The sequence below is a fragment of the Bison bison genome, unplaced genomic scaffold (assembly GCF_000754665.1).
Source record: "Bison bison bison isolate TAMUID 2011002044 unplaced genomic scaffold, Bison_UMD1.0 scf7180017864354, whole genome shotgun sequence".
NCBI classification, from domain to species: Eukaryota; Metazoa; Chordata; class Mammalia; order Artiodactyla; family Bovidae; genus Bison; species Bison bison.
This window is the reverse complement of record NW_011494926.1, coordinates 2,004,877-2,012,433: the sequence shown is the minus strand read 5'-3', so window position 1 is coordinate 2,012,433 and position 7,557 is coordinate 2,004,877.

The following is a 7,557-nucleotide window of genomic DNA, read 5'->3' as shown; positions in this document are numbered from 1 at the left end:
GGAGTTACTGATCCACAGCAGTTTTGAAATCCAGCCAAATGAATGATGAGGCTCCTTGATAAGATTTAAGGCCCAGGAATAACTTCCTTAAAAAAGAAACCCACTTTCTCCTCCTGTTTTTTGTTTTGTGTGCAGCTTAATACAACTCCACTTTCTGGGTTCTTGACTGCATTCTGGGCTTTTGGTTCTACCCTCTGGACAGTCTTTCCTTTTTTAGGAAAGGCAGCACGTGTTTGCAGTTGACCAGTTTTGTAAGTCCATTTCTTTCAGTAGAAACCTAGGGGCCTGATGGCCTCCATACATTTTATATTCTCTGTGCCCCATTCAATTCAAACTGGTAGTGTTTCTACTGAGATAATTTTCTCAAGAACCTTGCAGATTTCTCAAAAATTTCAGGCGGAGTCATGCCATTACACCAAAATATCATATTCGCAGATTTTTTGAGATAACTTCTCTACCTTCTGCTGAGATGGCTGAGGATTCACCTCGAGCATCCTCAGGGTCCCGTGGCTTGATAAAGAGCATCTGTGAGGCACACCCTTAATCTCTGAAAGAGCCGTTTGTAAGATTGAATACCTTGAACTTTTCATTTTCCTGAGGTCTTTAGGAAAAGAGTTTTACAGTCACATCTTTAACATTTCCTCTAGAGCATGCTATACTAACAATTTGTCTCCTGTTTTCTGTCTTTTCCCATCTGGAGTGATTGAGAATTTTCAAAATTATCAATTCATGGCTCTTTTTAAAATTCTTTGTTCAATTAATTATTATCCTTTCATATTTTACTGTAGGCAACAAGAAAAAAAAAGACAGATGGTATCTTACACTTTCCTTGGAAATCTCCTCAGATATATTCCGAAGTTCACAACTTTTTTCCAACCTTACTTTATTTCTCTACATTTCTTTGTACTGGAAAAATTCAAAGTATCCATTATGCCATTTGTTTGTCAAACAATTAAAATACACTTAGACTCAGATGCTTAAAAAATAACCTCCAGGCCTTCCATTATCATGGACTACATTTTTTTCCCTTTCTTCATATTTATTTTAGAAAATTAAGCTGTTGGTACCATTCACAGAATAAAACTGAGCAAAAGCTATTTTTCTGTTCTAGTAAGATATTCTAGTTTTTATATTGACATAATACTAACATAATTAATATTGTGTAAGTTCAAGATGTACAATGTGCTGATTTGATATATTTATATATTGCAGTATGTGATATATTACCCTCAAGCTAACATCTCCATCTTGTCACATAAATATCAATTATGATTTGTGGGAACAACTTAGATATAGACTTTCGGCAACTTTGGAGTTTATAATAGTCAAGTTGTCTGTAGTTACCATGTTGTGCATTGGATCTACAGGACTTAATTGTCTATGAATTGCAAGTTTGTAGCCTTAAACAAAATCTTTCTTTATTCTTTCTATACCCCAGCCTCTATGTAATTTTTATGAGTTTGGCTTTTTTAGATTCTACATATAATATCATGCACTATTTGAAACTACAGAATTTTTATATTTCTTTTTCCACTTCTAAAAATTGTACTAAGAATGTCCCCTGGTGGTTAAGAAAGCATAAATAATAAGATCTCTATCACCAGGCTTGGCTCAAATCTAAGCTTTAAAATTTTCTTTGTTGTTAAAGAATATATGTTTGCCTCAGTGGATTTGTTTTTTTTGTTATATATAGAAAAATACAAATGTTTTACTTAAAAATGCTCACAAATGACTGAAAAGTTTTTCATTTATAGGAAATCTTTAAGAAAAACAAGGTTTTCTTTTACACTTTCCAAATGTTGACTGCTTATTCTGTGGTGTGTGTGTGCGTGTGTGTATGTGTTTGTGTGTGTTTGCATACACGTTGTGAATACTTGCACATTGGTCCATTTACAATTCTACCTCATGGAAGACCTGGAATGTTTCTCCACCCCTTGTGAATTTTGCACAACTATCCTGGGAGTTCATATTTGTAACATTTTACTGCTTTAATTCACCCTTGGATTCTTCTCTATCCCAAACTAAAAGGGGCTTGGACCACAGTCTGCACTTATGTTGTTGATCTCGTTCACACAGACAGGATAACTCTCTCTCTCTCTCACACACACACACACAACTATTATTTTTCAAATTTCTCATTGCAATGGATTACAATTAAAGGAATGTCAACATGCTTTAGTAATCACTAAGTAATTCTCAGTTTTACCAAGTATTCAAAGTATGTCCAATTTCCCTTATCTTTATAATATCACATCCCACCCCAACCCCATCCCTACAAGTCAACAGGTAAAACTTCTAGACACCATTCTAATTCTCTGTTCTCTGTATTGAATAAAAATCAAATCTTCATATTAATAGTTTTCCAAAATGTGTACATACTTTTCATATTGTATTATTTACTACTCTCATGTAACTGTGTCCTTGTTATTGGCACTGAGAACACAAATAGTAATAATGATAAGAAAAGACTGAATGTGTTGCTAGTGAAATAAATGCAATAAAATGCTTAGGTGAGTGCTTGACATAAACAGGTGCTGCATAGTATTAGCAGTTATTACTCTTAGCTGAATCCTCACTGAATCCTTAATTCCTGTCCTTTCCTCTAGGCCAGTTGAATTTCATTCCTTTTGCAAACAGTGGGTTAGCTTAGCAGAAGTGTGCTATTTGCTGGAGAACACAGAGAATAGAAAAACACATTCAAGACAAATTACCCCTAAATCCAAACACAGGCATTTAGGCTGGATTATTCTTAATAGACACAATAAGCACAGTCACACACAGTCTTATTTCTGTTCACCAATATGGCACAAGGGGAACATCTGGTTTTTGAATAAGATCACTTTCCTCTGTCACTGATGTTTCTGGCTTATTAGAATTCATTTCAGTTACAAATAAGCTGAATATTATTTAACACAACATGCTGTGACTTTGGGGATCACTGAAGTTGAAGTGAGTTAAATATGATATCAAGCCCCCAAATATTAAAAATAGAAAGAATATTATTTTTACATGGCGATGCTTTATGGTCTATCTACTGCACAATTCAGAAGCAGAATGTTTTAACAGAAGGAAAGAGTGCCCTCTAGTGTTTTAATTGAAGATGAACAGTTAGAGAAACAGCTCATTTCACTTGTATTTATGACTAGGTTCTCAAGTGAAAATTATTTTACAGAGTACAGATTGAAACACATATAAAGTAAGAAGGTTATTAGTATAAGAGATTAGGCCACGTGAAGCTATTTATGATTCATTTTTCAAAACTTTAAGCCTAGAAAAAAGTTGGATCAAAGTTTGGACTCAGTTATGGTGATGCCTCTTCTGTTATCTAATAAAGCACAACCCCAGTATTGTAAGGTCTGCCTCAAGCATGGAATTTATACATATTTATAAGCAGTATCACAGATGCCAATATAAAAAATTACACAGATGTAAACATTTTATTGCAAAACAGTTGATTGTATACTAAATTTCCCTCAAACTACTTACTTACATATTCATGAGCAATAACTTTACCCTTATTGGATCATAATTTAATGTAAATTGCTTTTGAAAACATCTTTTAAAAGATTTCACTAAATATGGTCAGCATTTTTACGTTCTGTTTTATTACAATGACGATTAAGGTACTGCATTGTCAATTTTTCAACTAATTTGAATGTATTTCTCGAAAGTTTATTCAAGAGGAATTTAGAGAAGAGATGCAATGAAACGACCTCCCATATGCCCTTCATAGCACTGGGGCTGAGGGGCCTGTTTACATAAAAAGATGCAGAAAAATGCAAATCATTGGCCACCTGAGTCTTTAGCCCGATGTGATCTATTATTGGCTGAATCACGTCTCCAACTCCCCAAACCCATATCCTGAACCCTTGATACCTCAGAATGTGACTGTATTAGGAATCAGGGCCTTTAAAGAAGTAATTAAGGTGAAATGAAATCCTTCGGGTGGGTCTTAATTCAATATGACTGGTGTCCTAAAAAGAAGAGGAAATTAAGATAGAGACACACGTGGAGGGAAAGTCATGTGAAGACAGCAGAAGAAGTTCACAAACAAGTCCAGGAGGGAGACCTCAAGATAAACCAACCCTGCTGATATCTTGATCTCAGACTTCCAGCCTCCAGGTCTGGGCAGAAACAAGTTTCCGTTAAGCGACCCAAACTGTGGCACTTCGTTATGGCAGCTCTAGCAGACTAACCCCCAGAACGTGTCTTTTTTCTCTTGTATAATTTAGAGATTTGAAATTCATTTTCTTTTTGTCAGGAAACAGTACTTGCACATCAGTTTTGAATTCGAGTAAATGAAATTTAAACATAAACGGTGATGAATAGTATAAACCTGCCCATGTTGCCGTTGGTTAGTCGCTAAGTCATGTCCAACTCGTTTGCAATCTCATGGACCTTAGTATTTCAGGTTTCTCTGTCCATGGGATTTCCCAGGAAAAATACTGGAGTGGGGTTGTCATTTCCTTCTCCAGGGGATCTTTCTAACTCAAGGATCAAACCCACATCTCCTGCATTGGCAGGCGGGTTCTTTATCACTGAGCCATCAGGGAAGCCCAAACTTGCTATCATAAGTGATAAATAAATATTAGCAAAGATTGTCATTAGCTGGGCCCATGGTTATGGTCCACATGGTGGTGTCCTCACTATATCCTTCTTCTTTTGCTGAGGCCAAATACACTGTCCCCTCCGTGTCAGCAAAACCATGGGTCCACCTGGCAGTAGAGGACCCAGAGGGGAGGATGTTCGTCTTGTAAGCTATAACAGTCTACAGCTACCTGCAGTACTCACAGTAGAGCCCCGTGTGCAGATGTTAGAACCCACATCTCACCTGAACTTGTATTTATGGTCACGGTGCCAGGGAACCAGGGAGAACTAAACCAAACCAGCCAACATCATGTTCTCCAGTCATTTAACATTTAAAAATAACTTTCTCATTAAACTGATCATAATTTGTAGACTCTTTCAGTTTTGACTGTAAAACACTGCCGCTGCTGCTAAGTCACTTCAGTCGTGTCCGACTCTGTGAGACCCTATCGACGGCAGCCCACCAGGCTCCCCTGTCCCTGGGATTCTCCAGGCAAGAGTGCTGGAGTGGGGTGCCATTGCCTTCTTTGGTAAAACACTGGGATGTCTCAAATAAATTGATATACTTAATCAACTTTCCCAGGTTAATATTTTAAAACATATTGTGTTATACTATATATAAAGCAAAATAGAAGGACATAATATTCATTTATTCATTCATTCTTCTGTTCATAGGGTTGTAAAGAGTCTGACATAACTGAGTGACTAAAACACACACACAGAGGTAATATACTATTTTTGATAGGACAGTTTTTTTCCTCTTTCTTGAGGTCACCAGTTTAAATATTCACTAGACAGGTTATTACTTTATTTTTTATGTCCTTATTAAATACTACATGGTCTTGATTGCTCTCGTGTTACTAGCCTTACCGTAAATAAGTCATTGAGCCAAGTAATATGAGTCTCAAACTTTATTATTTAAAAAAATATATATATATATTTAGTCTGTTCTAGGTTAAGCATAAGCTGGAATCAAGATTGCTGGGAGAAATATCAATAACCTCAGATATGCAGATGACTCCACCCTTATGGCAGAAAGTGAAGAGGAACTAAAAAGCTTCTTGATGAAAGTGAAAGAGGAGAGTGAAAAGTTGGCTTAAAGCTCAACATTCAGAAAATGAAGATCATGGCATCTGGTCTCATCACTTCATGGGAAATAGGTGGGGAAACAGTGGAAACTGTGTCAGACTTTATTTTTTTGGGTCCCCAAATCACTGCAGATGGTGACTGTAGCCATGAAATTAAAAGACGCTTACTCCTTGGAAGGAAAGTTATGACCAACCTAGATAGTATATTAAAAAGCAGAGACATTACTTTACCAACAAAGGTCCACCTAGTCAAGGCTATGGTTTTTCCTGTGGTCATGTATGGATGTGAGAGTTGGACTGTGAAGAAAGCTGAGCTCTGAAGAATTGATGCTTTTGAACTGTGGTGTTGGAGAAGATTCTTGAGAGTCCCTTGGACTGCAAGGACATCCAACCAGGCCATTCTGAAGAAGATCAGCCCTGGGATTTCTTTGGAAGGAATGATGCTAAAGCTGAAACTCCAATACTCAGGCCACCTCATGCGAAGTGTTGACACAATGAAAAAGACTCTGATGCTGGGAGGGATTGGGGGCAGGAGGAGAAAGGGATAACAGAGGATGAGATGGTTGGATGGCATCACTGACTCGATGGACATGAGTTTGAGTGAACTCCGGGAGTTGGTGATGGACAGGGAGGCCTGGCGTGCTGCGATTCATAGGGTCACAGAGTCGGACACGACCGAGCAACTGAACTGAACTAAACTTCATAAAACGACTTTTAAAATGGTCTCATTAGGAGACTTGCTTATGGTTGTTGTGAATTTCAGATGAACTGGGTCCCAACAGCAAATCAACAATATCCAGTTCATGGATCTGGTTAGTTTATTTCATAAATTCCAACTTGGAGTGAGAAAGAAAAGACTAGCAACTAGCAGGGGAAGCTAGCAGCATGACTTTCATCGGCTAACATATTTATCTCTAGTTTCTCTCTGGAAACTTGTTTTGAGAAGAATTTTGTTCCTGCCTCTGGGACTGGAACATAGAACTGGTTTACTGAAAGAACTGATCAGGAGCACTGATTTAGGAGCACTGAGTACACAGCTGGTGCATAATTCACGGCACCAATTGCCCTACTTATTTAACTTCCCATGAAACTTTCTAGAGATGCCGTTTTTGAGACAAAAATAGAATATATGCTCTAATAATATTCTTGATTTGTGCATTTTTACATTAATTTGTATGACATTAATCACTTTACAGATATTATAATAATGCAAATGGAATCTTTGTAACAATGAAGTTACATAAAATTAGAAATATCTTGCCAAACTCATTACATATGGTAACTATATTTAGAGATGTTAATTTTTAAATGAAAGTCACTTTTTATACATCTGTATTTGGTTGACAATGTTCTGTTTTCCCGTGTTTTAATTGATGGAAATTTAGTATTGATTTCTCTATAAATATCTACATGATTATAGCTATGCAAAAGTGGCAGATAATCACTGAAATGTTGAAATGTTTTAAGAAAATTAACATGGTCCTTCTACAGGTCAGATCAGATCATATCAGTTGCTCAGTCGTGTCCGACTCTTTGCAACCCCGTGAATCGCAGCACGCCAGGCCTTCCTGTCTGTCACCAACTTCCGGAGTTCACTCAGACTCACGTCCATCGAGTCAGTGATGCCATCCAGCCATTTCATCCTCTGTCGTCCCCTTCTCCTCCTGCCTCCAATCCCTCCCAGCATCAGAGTCTTTTCCAATGAGTCAACTCTTTGCATGAGGTGGCCAAAGTACTGGAGTTTCAGCTTTAGCATCATTCCTTCCAAAGAAATCCCAGGGCTGATCTCCTTCAGAATGGACTGGTTGGATCTCCTTGCAGTCCAAGGGACTCTCAGGAGTCTTCTCCAACACCACAGTTCAAAAGCATCAATTCTTCGGTG